The 15,647-nt window shown below is 38.3% G+C and overlaps 1 long non-coding RNA gene across 13 annotated transcripts in view; it reads right to left on the reverse strand.

The window, feature by feature from the left end:
* The window catches only part of LOC126212898 (uncharacterized), a 1,289,673-nt gene that overhangs the window by 434,738 nt on the left and 839,288 nt on the right, over nt 1-15,647 (reverse strand). The gene's annotated exons all lie outside the window — the stretch shown is intronic.

Here is a 15,647-nt window from a genome sequence, read left to right on the forward strand (position 1 = left end):
ATGAAATGAAAGTAAGTGAACAGATATGTTAATGTTGAGGTGTAACATGAATTTATGAGGACCAGGAAGCTTGCTGTTGGTTGTGTTTCTATGTACAAAAGCTGTTGTATACGTGTGTCCACATAGCATGAAACTGGTTACAGATTGTGACACACACATCACCAACATTTGGAACTGGCCAAAGACCAAAACTGGCCAGTAATGCAATGAAGGCATCTTGCACAATAACACAGACAGCCTACAGTGGTTTCTCGAAATGGATTCGTCATTTAGAAATGTGACAGATAAATGGTTCTCTTCAATAATAATAATAATAATAATAATAATTCATTATAAATGAAGAACAAAAAGGCTGTTGCAAAGGAGCACGAGGATGTAAAGAGCAACTGATAATAGATGCAGAGGTGACATATCAAGCTAAAACTAAACAAAGGTCGCTACACTACGCATACATTGATTACCAAAAAGCTTTTGATAGTGTACCCCACTCATGGTTACTACAAATATTGGAAATATACAAAGTAGATCCTAAATTGATACAGTTCCTAAACATAGTAATGAGAAATTGGAAAACCACACTTAATATCTAAACAAATTCAAATAATATCACATCACAGCCAATACAGATTAAGCGTGGAATATACCAAGGAGACTCATTAAGTCCTTTCTGGTTCTGCCTTGCTCTGAACCCACTATCCAACATGCTAAATAATACAAATTATGGATACAATATTACTGGAACATACCCACACAAAATCACACATTTGCTATACATGGATGATCTAAAACTACTGGCAGCAACAAATCAACAACTCAACCAATTACTAAAGATAACAGAAGTATTCAGCAATGATATAAATATGGCTTTTGGAACAGACAAATGTAAGAAAAATAGCACAGTCAAGGGAAAACACACTAAACAAGAAGATTACATATTGGATAACCACAGCGACTGCATAGAAGCGATGGAAAAAACGGATGCCTATAAATATCTAGGATACAGACAAAAAATAGGAATAGATAATACAAATATTAAAGAAGAACTAAAAGAAAAATATAGACAAAGACTAACAAAAATACTGAAAACAGAATTGACAGCAAGAAACAAGACCAAAGCTATAAATACTTATGCCATACCAATATTGACCTACTCATTTGGAGTAGTGAAATGGAGTAACACAGACCTAGAAGCACTCAATACACTTACACGATCACAATGCCATAAATATAGAATACATCACATACATTCAGCAACAGAAAGATTCACATTAAGCAGAAAGGAAGGAGGAAGGGGATTTATCGATATAAAAAACCTACATTATGGACAGGTAGACAATTTAAGAAAATTCTTTATAGAACGAGCAGAAACTAGCAAAATACACAAAGCAATCACTCATATAAATACATCGGATACACCACTACAATTTCATAACCACCTCTACAACCCTTTAGACCACATAACATCAACAGATACGAAGAAAGTAAATTGGAAAAAGAAAACACTTCATGGCAAGCACCCGTATCATCTAACACAGCCACACATCGATCAAGACGCATCCAACACATGGCTAAGAAAAGGCAATATATACAGTGAGACAGAAGGATTCATGATGGCAATACAGGATCAAACAATAAACACCAGGTATTACAGCAAGCATATTATTAAAGATCCCAATACCACAACAGATAAATGCAGACTTTGTAAACAACAAATAGAAACAGTAGATCACATCACAAGCGGATGTACAATACTAGCAAATACAGAATACCCCAGAAGACATGACAATGTCGCAAAAATAATACATCAACAGCTTGCATTACAACATAAACTTTTAAAACAACAAGTTCCTACATACAAGTATGCACCACAAAATGTACTGGAGAATGATGAATACAAATTATACTGGAACAGAACCATTATAACAGATAAAACAACGCCACATAACAAACCTGACATCATACTCACCAATAAAAAGAAGAAATTAACACAACTAATCGAAATATCCATACCCAATACAACAAATATACAAAAGAAAACAGGAGAAAAAATTGAAAAATACATCCAACTGGCTGAGGAAGTCAAAGACATGTGGCATCAGGATAAAGTTGACATCATACCAATTATAGTATCAACTACAGGAGTCGTACCACACAATATCCACCAGTACATCAATGCAATACAGCTACATCCAAACACATATATACAACTACAGAAATCCGTAATTATTGATACATGTTCAATTACCCGAAAGTTCCTAAACGCAATGTAACATATACCGTACAGTTAAAAGGAAGTCACGCTTGATCAAGGTCCGCGTCACTTTCATTTCGAACCAGACCTAAGGTCTGAGAAAGGAAAGAAATAATAATAATAATAATAATTGTGACAGATAATAATAATAACCCCCGTGGAGGCCCGGGAAAAGGATAGGCCTCCGGTATGTTCTGCCAGTCGTAAAAGGCGATGAAATGAACAAACCACTAATAGGGCTAACCCCCATTTTAGTGTGATTAGTTGGTTCAGGACAGAACTAATGAAGCCTCGGACAAGCACTGTCATGGTCAGGGACGACGCTTGAACCCTATGCCCGTCCACAATGGTAACGACACTGCTAGCCACACGGAAAATGATTTAAATCCAAATAGAGGTGTTTTGCAGGATATGCTTCCTGCAACCACCCTAGAAGGAAAACAAAGACAGAGGATGAGATGGTCAGATGAAGTTAACTGACACCTCACGTTCTGTTATTACCAAGCAACAAACTTAGGAACCAACACAACTGGATACAGATCACAAGTATACACAAAATTTATTACCAGATACCCAGAATTAAAATTTTTAACAGAACAACGACTCGCTGATCAGATCCATGTAATAATCAAAAATAACGGGATACCCCAGTCAGAATTAGAAAACATCAAACAAGAAGTACAACAAATACTGGAACAAAATAACGTGCAATCAGAAGAAGAAGAAGAAGAAAATACACTAATGGACTCAAACATCCCAGAGCAAACAAAGAACAACATGCATCAATTAAACAATCATAGGAAAACAAAATCTTAAGACAGCCACCAGAATAAGCACAAATAGAACACGAAGTGACGAACATGTTAGATATAGAAGAAAAATGTCAGCTGACATATATAGAATACAAAGACACAAATACAGACATTAGACCATTCTTGCATAGACCACCAAATAACCCACAAGTTGAAACAACAATAACAACTATCAACACAATCATACACAACAAAATAAATGAAAATACAACTATGGAAGAGTTACAACTACTGGTTTACATAGTAGCACTCACTACACTAAATACACACACTAGACAGAGATCAGAACAAACCAACACACAGAAGAAACCCACAAAACCTGCATGGCAACACAGGCTACAGATCAGAATAGAAAAACTGAGAAAAGACATCGGACAGCTAACACAATTTATAAGAAATGAAATATCAGACAAAAAACGAAAAAGGTTAGGTAAAATCTCACAACAAGAAGCGATAGAGCAATTAGATGAAAAGAAGCAGAAATTACAAGCATTGACCAAACGACTTAGAAGATACAAAAAAAGTGAAAATAGAAGGAAACAAAACCAAACATTCAACACAAACCAAAAGAAATTTTACCAGACAATAAATAACACACACATTAAAATAGACAATCCACCAAACATAACAGACATGGAACACTTCTGGAGCAACATGTGGTCAAACCCGGTACAGCATAACAGGCATGCACGGTGGATACAAGCAGAAACAGACACATACAAGATGATACCACAAATGCCTGAAGTGATAATTTTGCAATATGAAGTCACCCAAGCAATTAATTCTACTCAATTGGAAAGCCCCTGGAAAAGATAAAATAGCAAATTTCTGGCTAAAGAAGTTCACCTCAACACATTCACATCTAACTAAATTATTTAACAGTTACATTGCAGACCCATACACATTCCCTGATACACTTACGCATGGAATAACTTATCTGAAACCTAAAGATCAAGCAGACACAGCAAACCCAGCTAAATATCGCCCCATACCATGCCTACCAACAATATACAAAATATTAACTTCAGTCATTACACAGAAGTTTATGACACATACAACACAGAACAAAATTATAAATGAAGAACAAAAAGGCTGTTGCAAAGGAGCACGCGGATGTAAAGAGCAACTGATAATAGATGCAGAGGTGACATATCAAGCTAAAACTAAACAAAGGTCACTACACTACGCATACATTGATTACCGAAAAGCTTTTGATAGTGTACCCCACTCATGGTTACTACAAGTATTGGAAATATACAAAATAGATCCTAAATTGATACAGTTCCTAAACATAGTAATGAAAAATTGGAAAACCACACTTAATATCCAAACAAATTCAAATAATATCACATCACAGCCAATACAGATTAAGCGTGGAATATACCAAAAAGACTCATTAAGTCCTTTATGGTTCTGCCTTGCTCTGAACCTACTATCCAACATGCTAAATAATACGAATTATGGATACAATATTACTGGAACATACCAACACAAAATCACACATTTGCTATACATGGATGATCTAAAACTACTGGCAGCAACCAATCAACAACTCAACCAATTACTAAAGATAACAGAAGTATTCAGCAATGATATAAATATGGCTTTTGGAAGAGACAAATGTAAGAAAAATAGCATAGTCAAGGGAAAACACACTAAACAAGAAGATTACATATTGGATAACCACAGCGACTGCATAGAAGCGATGGAAAAAACAGATGCCTATAAATATCTACGATACAGACAAAAAATAGGAATAGATAATACAAATATTAAAGAAGAACTAAAAGAAAAATACAGACAAAGACTAACAAAAATACTGAAAACAGAATTGACAGCAAGAAACAAGACAAAAGCTATAAATACTTATGCTATATCAATATTGACCTACTCATTTGGAGTAGTGAAATGGAGTAACACAAACCTAGAAGCACTCAATACACTTACACGATTACAATGCCACAAATATAGAATACATCACATACATTCAGCAACAGAAAGATTCACATTAAACAGAAAGGAAGGAGGAAGGGGATTTATCGACATAAAAACCTACATTATGGACAGGTAGACAATTTAAGAAAATTATTTATACAACGAGCAGAAACTAGCAAAATACACAAAGCAATCTCTCATATAAATACATCGGCTACACCACTACAATTTTATAACCACCTCTACAACCCTTTAGATCACATAACATCAATAGATACGAAGAAAGTAAATTGGAAAAAGAAAACACTACATGGCAAGCACCCGTATCATCTAACACAGCCACACATAGATCAAGACGCATCCGACACATGACTAAGAAAAGGCAATATGTACAGTGAGACGGAAGGATTCATGATTGCAATACAGGATCAAACAATAAACACCAGATATTACAGCAAGCATATTATTAAAGATCCCAATACCACAACAGATAAATGCAGTCTTTGCAAACAACAAATAGAAACAGTAGGTCACATCACAAGCGGATGTACAATACTAGCAAATACAGAATACCCCAGAAGACATGACAATGTAGCAAAAATAATACATAAACAACTTGCCATACAACATAAACTAATAAAACAACACGTTCCTACATACAAGTATGCACCACAAAATGTACTGGAGAATGATGAATACAAATTATACTGGAACAGAACCATTATAACAGATAAAACAACACCACATAACAAACCTCACATTATACTCACAAACAAAAAGAAGAAATTAACACAACTAATCGAAATATCCATACCCAATACAACAAATATACAGAAGAAAACAGGAGAAAAAATTGAAAAATACATCCAATGGGCTGAGGAAGTCAAGGACATGTGGAATCAGGATAAAGTTGACAGTATACCAATTATACTATCAACTACAGGAGTCATACCACACAATATCCACCAGTACATCAACGCAATACAGCTACATCCAAACTTATATATACAACTACAGAAATCTGTAATTATTGATACCTGTTCAATTACCCGGAAATTCCTAAATGCAATGTAACATATACTGTACAGTTAAAAGGAAGTCACGCTTGATCAAGATCCGTGTCACTTTCCATTTTTAACTAGACATAACGTCTGAGAAAGAAATAATAATAATAATAATAATAATAATAATAATAATAATAATAATAGTAATTATAATGACAAGAACTTTATTCATCATCTTATAATACAAGGATAATTTTGCTTAATCCATGAGTTCATAACAAAGGGCTACACATATGGAAATTTTTTACAACAAACTTTGATACAATAAGGCACAGGTCTAAAAGTAATTTACTTGTAGGTGAGCCTTCATCTGAAGGAAGAGAGCCTTTCACCTTAACAGCTAAGATGTGTATCAACAATATAAGGAAAATACAGATTACTAGTCACTAAAAATACAACACATTGAGTTACAGACAGGACAGGCATAATAAAAGGACACTTTAAACCAAAGCCTTCTTTGTTTTAAAAAAGAAAGACAAAAACACCCCCCTCCCCCCCCCCCCCCACACACACACACACAGTGAATGAATGACTGTGTATGTGTGTTTAATTTTCTGAATAAGGCTTTGGCAGAAAGGTAATGCTTCACGTCCTTTTGTTGTGACTGTTGACAACTCAACATGTCTTCTTTATGGTGAGCAGCGATCTATCTTTTCCTCATATTGTTGTTATTCCAGCCTGAAGTTTCCACTGTTTGATTTCAACTGAGATCTAATTTATTACATTAGTTATTTAAGAAATAACTTAAAACTAATACTGGATAATAAAGCGTTTCTATTAAATGATGCTAAAAGTACATAATGAGGCCTATACGAAAATGCCTTTATTCAGTGTAAAACCGAGATACTCATCCAGTGGCTAATGTGGGTTGCCAATAAATATTCTTTCTAGTTTGGCTTTAAATTTTGCAGTGGAGAGTGATCTGACTGAGTTGACAAGCATCAATCCTGCATATAGTAGGTTTCTCTGATAAAGTGCAGTTTGGTGGCTTGTAAGATGAAACTGATGTATGTTTCTGGTATTATGCTTGTTCAGGTCAGTGTTTACATTTAGACTAAGAGCTTGCGGCAACATAATCGGTTTAAAAGTATATACTGACCAGCAAGAATATTATGATCATGAACCTACTATCAATATAAACCTATCCAGGCAATAGCAGCGTCACCTGGTGAGGAATGACTGCTGGTCAGACACACGCATGGTGAATTGTAGTATCAGTGAAAATGCTGTCCGTGTATAGAATGGGGAAGACCCATGACCTTTCTGAATTTCACCAAGGGCAGATTGTGATGGCCTGCAGGCTTAACATCAACATTTCAGAAACGGCACCACTTGTTGGGTACTTAAGCAGTGCTGTGGTGAGTGTCTTCAACAGGTGGTGAAACTAACTACAGGCACCATGGGGTTGGATGACCACCCCTCAGTAGAGATGTCGGACAGTGTAGGCTGGGCAGACTGTGGCGGAATGAACATCGGAATTTAATGCTGGGCTGTGTGTGTGTGTGTGTGTGTGTGTGTGTGTGTGTGTGTGTGTGTGTGTGAACACACAGTGCACAGAACACTTCTAATGATGGGACGCGGCAGCTGACAATCCGGGCATATGCCAATCTTGACACCACGACATTGGCAAGTGTGACTGCAATGGGCGCGAATCTGTTGTCCTCCAGGGGAACAGTTCCTCGATACCTGTACCGCAGGATCCAACAAGTTGGCTGCACCTCCATTATGCTATGGGCATCCACAGGTCCAGTGGAGCTCGTGCGAGGCACCACGATGGCCGAGGAGTGTCGTACACTGGTTGCACATGTACACTCCTTCAGGACAATCGTGCAGAGTGTAATGGTACTTGAATTATGTAACCATTATGGCAGCTCACCTGAACCTCTCCATACCAGCATTATTCTGGTGAGGACATAGAAGCAATTCAGAGGCGGGCTGCTAGATTTGTTACTGGTAGGTTTGATCATCACGCGAGTGTTGCGGAAATGCTTCTGGAACTCGGGTGGGAGTCTCTGGAGGAAAGGAGGTGTTCTTTTCGTGAATCGTTACTGAGGAAATTTGGAGAACCAGCATTTGAGGTTGACTGCAGTAAAATTTTACTGCCACCGACTTATATATCACGGAAAGACCACAAAGATAAGATAAGAGAGATTAGGGCTCTTACACAGGCATATAGGCACTCATTTTTCCCTCGTTCTGTTTGGGAGTGGAACAGGGAGAGAAGATGATAGTTGTGGTACGAGGTACCCTCCGCCACGTACCGTATGGTGGATTGCGGAGTATGTATGTAGATGTAGATGTAGATTCTACTGTGTTTCTGTAAAGTAGTTAACATATTTCTGAGACAACATTCAGATTCGATTTCATTAATGTAGAGGTACTTTGATACATTGATATGTTTATGTTGCAATGATATTATTCTTATGTGTATTCTTTCTTTTGTCACTATGATCTTTGACGTACTTGTAACTCTTGATTTTTGGGCATGTAAGCGATTATCAGTTAGTTACAGAGTCGGACCTTGAGAAAGTCAAATCTTGGACGTCATGTTGAAAAGATGTATATTGTAGTCGGCTTATAAAATGTGAACAGTGAGGAAGATGTTTTCAAGTATGTTTTGTATTGTGAAGTGATGTTTTGTGTGTTAGAGATATTGCAACAAACGCAATAAAAAGGAAGTGTAACTTAAATTCAGAGTGCTGATTATTTTTTACATCATCATTGTGCTAACTTTCAAAGGTTTAATCTTTGAAGAATGGTTTGTGAAACACATCTATAAAACTTTTGAATATAGCAGAATAAAACCTAGGCATCTTTGCATCCGAGCTTGGAATCACCACCACCTAGATTTTCGAGAATTGAGCCACGATTTTACAATGAGACCAGCGTGGGAAATACGAAAAGATAAGTGCCTAGTTTATTCATTATTACATGAAATGCCTTTATTAACTGTGCTCCAATGACACCTGCCACATAATAACTTTGTTGTTGCCCGAAAATGCAGTATTTAGCAGCGTGAGCAACACCACAATCATTATTAAATTTTGACCTTTGTTGTGGTAGGGTTGTTAGAAGAGCCATATTTCAACAAGATAATGTGCCATGTTACAACACCAGGAGTGTGATGGTGTGGTTCAAGGAACACAGTGGCGAGTTCCAATTGGTACGCTGGCTCCCTAAATAGCCAAACCTGAACTCGATTGAACACATCTGGGAAGTGATTGGAAGTGGCATCAGAGCTCATTGCACTTCTCCCCAGAATTTACAGGAATTAGGTGACCTGTGTGTCCATATGGGTTGTCAGCTCCCTTCACAGACCTGCCAATGCCGCACTGCTTCCGTGCCATGATGCGTCACTGCTGTTATCCGTGCCCGAGCTGATTGTACAGGGTATTAGGTAGGTGGCTATAATGTTGTGGCTGATCAGTGTACAAATTTATAACAGTTAATATCCCAGCTTTAGGGTATTGAACACAGCACGAGTCTCTTAGTTCTGCACCACAAATTATTCTTACAGCCTTCTACTCCAACTTTAAAAGCTTATGAAGATTTGCTCGTGTTTGGCATCCCATACTTCTAATCGATACTTTATACTAGAATACATTGACATATGATAAGCAGACAATACGTGCGTATTGTTTCGGTATTTGCTCTACATATTTATTGCAAATACATTTTAAGCCAGTTTACTTCCCAGTGAGTGGTCAACAGAAGCATCCGATCTTACCCGTCGGCTTTGACCCGTGACGTAAGCATGTTGTGGTGTGTGACGTCATTACGGCGCGGAGTTTGATTTGCGATTGTGGCGTGTTTGTAGATGTCTTGTTTTTCTTTGTCGTGCTCTCTGGTGGTGTGTTCATGGTTTTCGTTTGTTTCGTTTGTTTCGTGTGGTGGGGTCAGTTTTCTGTTGCTCAGGTGTTGGATTTGAAGCGGAATTTCTAATAGTGAGTTAATGGTTAATTTAATGCTCATTGCTGTACGTCGGGTGAGTTTGTTATTAAGTGTATTCGGTTGTGGTTTTTTGTTCAGGAATGGATATGAAAGACCGGATTAATAGTTCTCGGTTGAGGGCTATGATGGGGGAGACAGCTTTAGAGCTGATTAAATTTCTTCAGCTATTTGGCTTAATTGCCGAGGTCGTGAAGTGCGGTGTGTGCCGTGAACCTATGAAATTGGTTAAAGTTCCGGACTCTCGGACCAGGGACGGATACATGTGGTGTTGCCGGAAAGATGGCATATGGCGTTCTGTAAGGCGTGGTACCTGGTTCGAGAAGTCTAGATTGGCCATGCGTGAGATTGTGCTTATTACGTATTATTTTTGTTACAGTTGCGGACAGAGTTTTTGCGCGTTTGAGACTGGTGTGAGTGAGAGGACTGTTTTAGACTGGTATTCCTTTTGCCGCGAGGTGTGTTCCGAATTTATTAAGTACAGGGGTAAGTTGGGTGGGCATGGGGTGCTTGTGGAGGTGGATGAGTCGCAGTTTGGTAAAAGGAAGTATGGGAGGGGGAAGTCTGTGGCTGGTCTTTGGGTGTGGGGGGCTGTTGTTCAGGGGGGTGGGGGTACTGAATGTGTTTTTAGGATTGTGGAGGGGAGGTCGAAGCCTGAATTAGTGGGGTTAATTGAGGAGTATGTAGAGCCGGGGTCCACAGTAGTTTCAGATGCGTTTTCTTCATATAGGGGGTTGGGTGAGAGGGGATTTAATCATTTAGTAGTGAACCACAGTCTAGAGTTTAAGAATTATGATACTGGGGCTTGCACTAACACAATTGAGGGGATGTGGGGAGCGGTTAAGTCAGTTCTTGGGAGGGGGAAGAGGCGCTCTTCCAACCTTCAGTCTCATTTAGATGAGTACTGTTGGCGGAAGAGTGTCCCAGAGGGCTATTGCATTCTTCGGGTTTTTTTAAGGGCTGTGGGTAAAATGTATAGACCGAAAGTGGTTAGTTAGGGTGGGCTGGGTAGGTGGGTGGGTGGTTTATTTTGTTGTATAGTGTTTGTGTGTTGTATTTTGGAGTTGTGGGGGAGGGGGTTGACGTTTGGGTGGGTTGGGTTTTTATTTTACTTCAGTATTTTTTCGTTGGTGTGTGTGTGTGTGTTTTTGTATGTGTGTGTGTGTGTGTGTGTCTCTGTGCGTGCGTGCGTGTGTGCATTTGTGTGTGATTGTGGTGGCCAATCTAGTTTGTGGAGCTGGAACTTTTTTGAGGTAAGTTCCGTTTTTTTTTTTTGGTTATTTATGTATGTTTTGTGTATTGGGTATAGGTTGGAAACATCCGATCTCACGCGTCGGCTTTGACCCCTCACGTAAGGGACCTACACATTGATCTGTAGCGTAGCCCTGAATACGAGGTTAGGTTGGGAGTGTTTTTTTGGAATGCGGCCGCGGCAGCGGCCGCCTATGATTCGAAAATATTGATTTGACACTAATGAACATGTATACGTAATATGAAGCAATTTGATGAACATATTGATCTGTAGCGTAGCCCACTTGAGGTTAGGTTGGGAGTTTTTTTTTTGGAATGCGGCCGCGGCAGCGGCCGCCTATGATTCGAAAATATTGATTTGACACTAATGAACATGTATACGTAATATGAAGCAATTTGATGAACTTATTGATCTGTAGCGTAGCCCACTTGAGGTTAGGTTGGGAGTTTGTTTTTGGAATGCGGCCGCGGCAGCGGCCGCCTATGATTCGAAAATATTGATTTGATCAATATGTTCATCAAATTGCTTCATATTACGTATACATGTTCTTTAAACACGTATTGGTATTTGGTCAGTTTTGTGATGTTGATTTACTTCGTTGTTTTGCGTGGTTTTGAATGGCGGTCGGTCGCTACATTTCTGTATATTTAGTTTCTCCGCACCCAAAAACCCCTAATTTCCCACGCTTGTCCCGTTACAGTCATTAGGCTTTTTGTGAAACTTGTGTATTTCAGTGTTTACAATACGTATGCGATGTTTTTATATCCGCCATATTGGAATTGTTTATACTCGTTTCCGCGGTATTTGTGACGTCATGGGTCAAAGCCGACGGGTAAGATCGGACGCTTCTGTATTTCCTTAAATTTTGACCTTTGTTGTGGTAGGGTTGTTAGAAGAGCCATATTTCAACAAGATAATGTGCCATGTTACAACACCAGGAGTGTGATGGTGTGGTTCAAGGAACACAGTGGCGAGTTCCAATTGGTACGCTGGCTCCCTAAATAGCCAAACCTGAACTCGATTGAACACATCTGGGAAGTGATTGGAAGTGGCATCAGAGCTCATTGCACTTCTCCCCAGAATTTACAGGAATTAGGTGACCTGTGTGTCCATATGGGTTGTCAGCTCCCTTCACAGACCTGCCAATGCCGCACTGCTTCCGTGCCATGATGCGTCACTGCTGTTATCCGTGCCCGAGCTGATTGTACAGGGTATTAGGTAGGTGGCTATAATGTTGTGGCTGATCAGTGTACAAATTTATAACAGTTAATATCCCAGCTTTAGGGTATTGAACACAGCACGAGTCTCTTAGTTCTGCACCACAAATTATTCTTACAGCCTTCTACTCCAACTTTAAAAGCTTATGAAGATTTGCTCGTGTTTGGCATCCCATACTTCTAATCGATACTTTATACTAGAATACATTGACATATGATAAGCAGACAATACGTGCGTATTGTTTCGGTATTTGCTCTACATATTTATTGCAAATACATTTTAAGCCAGTTTACTTCCCAGTGAGTGAACATATGTATCCCAGTGTTGTTACTCCCATGATTTTGATATATATTGCTTTGATGGCAATATCAGTTCCACAGCACAGCTGAATTTCAAAATATGTCTTGTGGGATTAAAATCCATTACTGCTGTTATCTTGTGTTGACAATGAGAGTACTTTCATTTAAATACTGAACTATATAATTTGTAATACAGTTTCATAGTGATCTTTATGCCTGTACACAATGGATGTAGCATCAGTATACAGAACTAGTTTTGAATTTGGGGAGCAGTATTTTGTCATTTACATAAAAAAAATCAACAAACGAAGGCAGCAAAGTATAAAGCTGAGGGTACCCTGTATTACATATCAGTGCACACAGATCTGTGTGTGCCACTCATCATTATTAAGAGTGAAAACTGATTTTTGTGGGATCAGATTTTCTAAGACTAAAAAGAAGATATAAGATGTAGACTGGCAATGGCAAGGAAAGCGTTTCTGAAGAAGAGAAATTTGTTAACATCCAGTATAGATTTAAATGTCAGGAAGTCGTTTCTGAAAGTATTTGTATGGAGTGTAGCCATGTATGGAAGTGAAACATGGACAGTAAATAGTTTGGACAAGAAGAGATAGAAGCTTTCGAAATGTGGTGCTACAGAAGAATGCTGAAGATTAGATGGGTAGATCACATAACTAATGAGGAGGTATCGAATAGAACTGGAGAGAAGAGAAATTTGTGGCACAACTTGACTAGGAGAAGGGATCAGTTGGTGGGGCGTATTCTAAGGCATCATGGGATCATCAATTTAGTATTGGAGGGCAGCATGGAGGGTAAAAATCGTAGAGGGAGACCAAGAGATGAATACACTAAACAGATTCAGAAGGATGTAGGTTGCAGTAGGTACTGGGAGGTGATGAAGCTAGCACAGGATAGAGTAGCATGGAGAGCTGCATCAAACCAGTCTCAAGACTGAAGACCACAACAACAGCAACAACAAGACTGAACAATTATCAGCATAATTACCCAGCAATTTTCCCTGAGTGTTTACTATCTCTCTCTACAAGCAACAGATGGAGATTAGCTAAAACAATATTTGTACTTGCAGATGGAGGTCTGTCTATATCCAAAATTGTGTGTCCTTCCACAACTACAGCTAATTGCAGAAAGTTCAGTGTCACCTTCAACACTTAAAGAACTTACATCTTTGGGGCCCTAATTTTTGCCACTTTTGCAACATCACCTTAAGGCTTGATCTCCCTGTTAAATGACGAGCAGAAATGCTTTGTTAATGGGTGCATAATAAGGTTCTTTTTTGGTACACCTGTGCTCTGTAATACCTGAAACATCTGGTTTATTAACACATGCTATGATGTCCAAATCTTTGTGCTTACTTCCTCAGCTTGTAAAGTTTTGGAGGATAATCTTGAAACTGTATTTGGATTGGTGGATCATAACTGCAGATTTAATTCCAACTTGTGTGTTATCTAAATTTGCATAGCCACCACATTTTTTATTTTTTATTTTTTGTTTGTAGCCATAAATATTCTCATTAAGCTTATCAGATGTACATGTCAAACTGGGAAGAGGACACAAAACGGCTACACACAATAATAATAAAAAGAAAGATTCCAAAGGAGCTCCTGACAGCTAAATGTAAAAGTCATTTGTTTTTGGATATATTACATCCAAAAGCTTAAGAAGGCTGTTAGTTTAGTATCTTCAAGGCATAATGCTGCTCCACTGAGCATCACAATAAACAGCCTGAGATAGTAGAGTACTGTGATACTACCTAAGAAGAAATTGATGCACCTGGATGTGAAGTGCACAATTTACTCCACACAGCAGGTGCTCCAGAAGATGGACTCTCACTGTTCTGTGCCATCATGTATATTTCTCTGGTAAATACATAAGTGGTATATTCTACACTGACAGAAAATTGAATAATCACATTTTTGCTTAAAGTTCCTTAAATGGCAATTGATGAGACCATATCTGAAAAGACAGCTATCAACCCCACTTTCCACAGGAGGTAGGACTACAAATTACCAAAATTCTGAAATGTGAAACTTGTAAACCTGGCGTTGATCTAGCGAAACAAGTAAGGTCTGACACGTGTCCCAGATCAGACGAGAAAACAAAAGGTTACTGTCTTAGCTGTAGCACACAAATATGCAGTGACTACGAAGTGGGTGTGATGACTATGTACATTTGTTTAACTCCTGGTTTAAGTAATTTACATCATTTCATTGCTGTGGTTCTTACTGTTATCCACTAATATGAGAATGTCAACAACTACTTTGTTACTTTAAAATCTTCGATATGTTAGCTGTGGCAGACACTTATAAATGTCAACATAAACCACTGACCCTGTGCTTGTAAGTGTCAGCTGCACTTAATGTGCAAAACAAGAAAATTTTTGCAATTTATTTGAAAGTCCTAATTAAGCTTCCATTTTCATGCATGTTTATTTTTAAATATTAAAACTGATGAGAGTTTCATTTCTAGGCATCATCCTTGCACTGCAACTAAAAGTGCACCATGCATGACAGGTTCAATGTAATCTCTCCTGTCCACAAATTTGCACCTCACATGTTGCTATTGCACCAAATATGTCAATATAATACTACAGTTAATTTTCCATATATCTAAGCAAAACCAATTCATGTCCATCCAAGTGTATCTCATCTGTGCACCGCATCTTTCCCTTAACTTTAGTGTGCTTTACAATAAAATTCATACAGCAAGTTTTCTGAGTAAATTACCCATTCCATACCTACAGCTAATGCTTGTGTAACCCAGTGTGCCTTTCAGATGTGTTTACTTGTGTGTCAATACAAATGTCAGGTTTGGTTCTCAAGTGTGTCTTGAAATACATACCCCACATCA

The sequence above is a fragment of the Schistocerca nitens genome, chromosome 11 (assembly GCF_023898315.1).
Source record: "Schistocerca nitens isolate TAMUIC-IGC-003100 chromosome 11, iqSchNite1.1, whole genome shotgun sequence".
In the NCBI taxonomy this organism is placed as follows: domain Eukaryota; kingdom Metazoa; phylum Arthropoda; class Insecta; order Orthoptera; family Acrididae; genus Schistocerca; species Schistocerca nitens.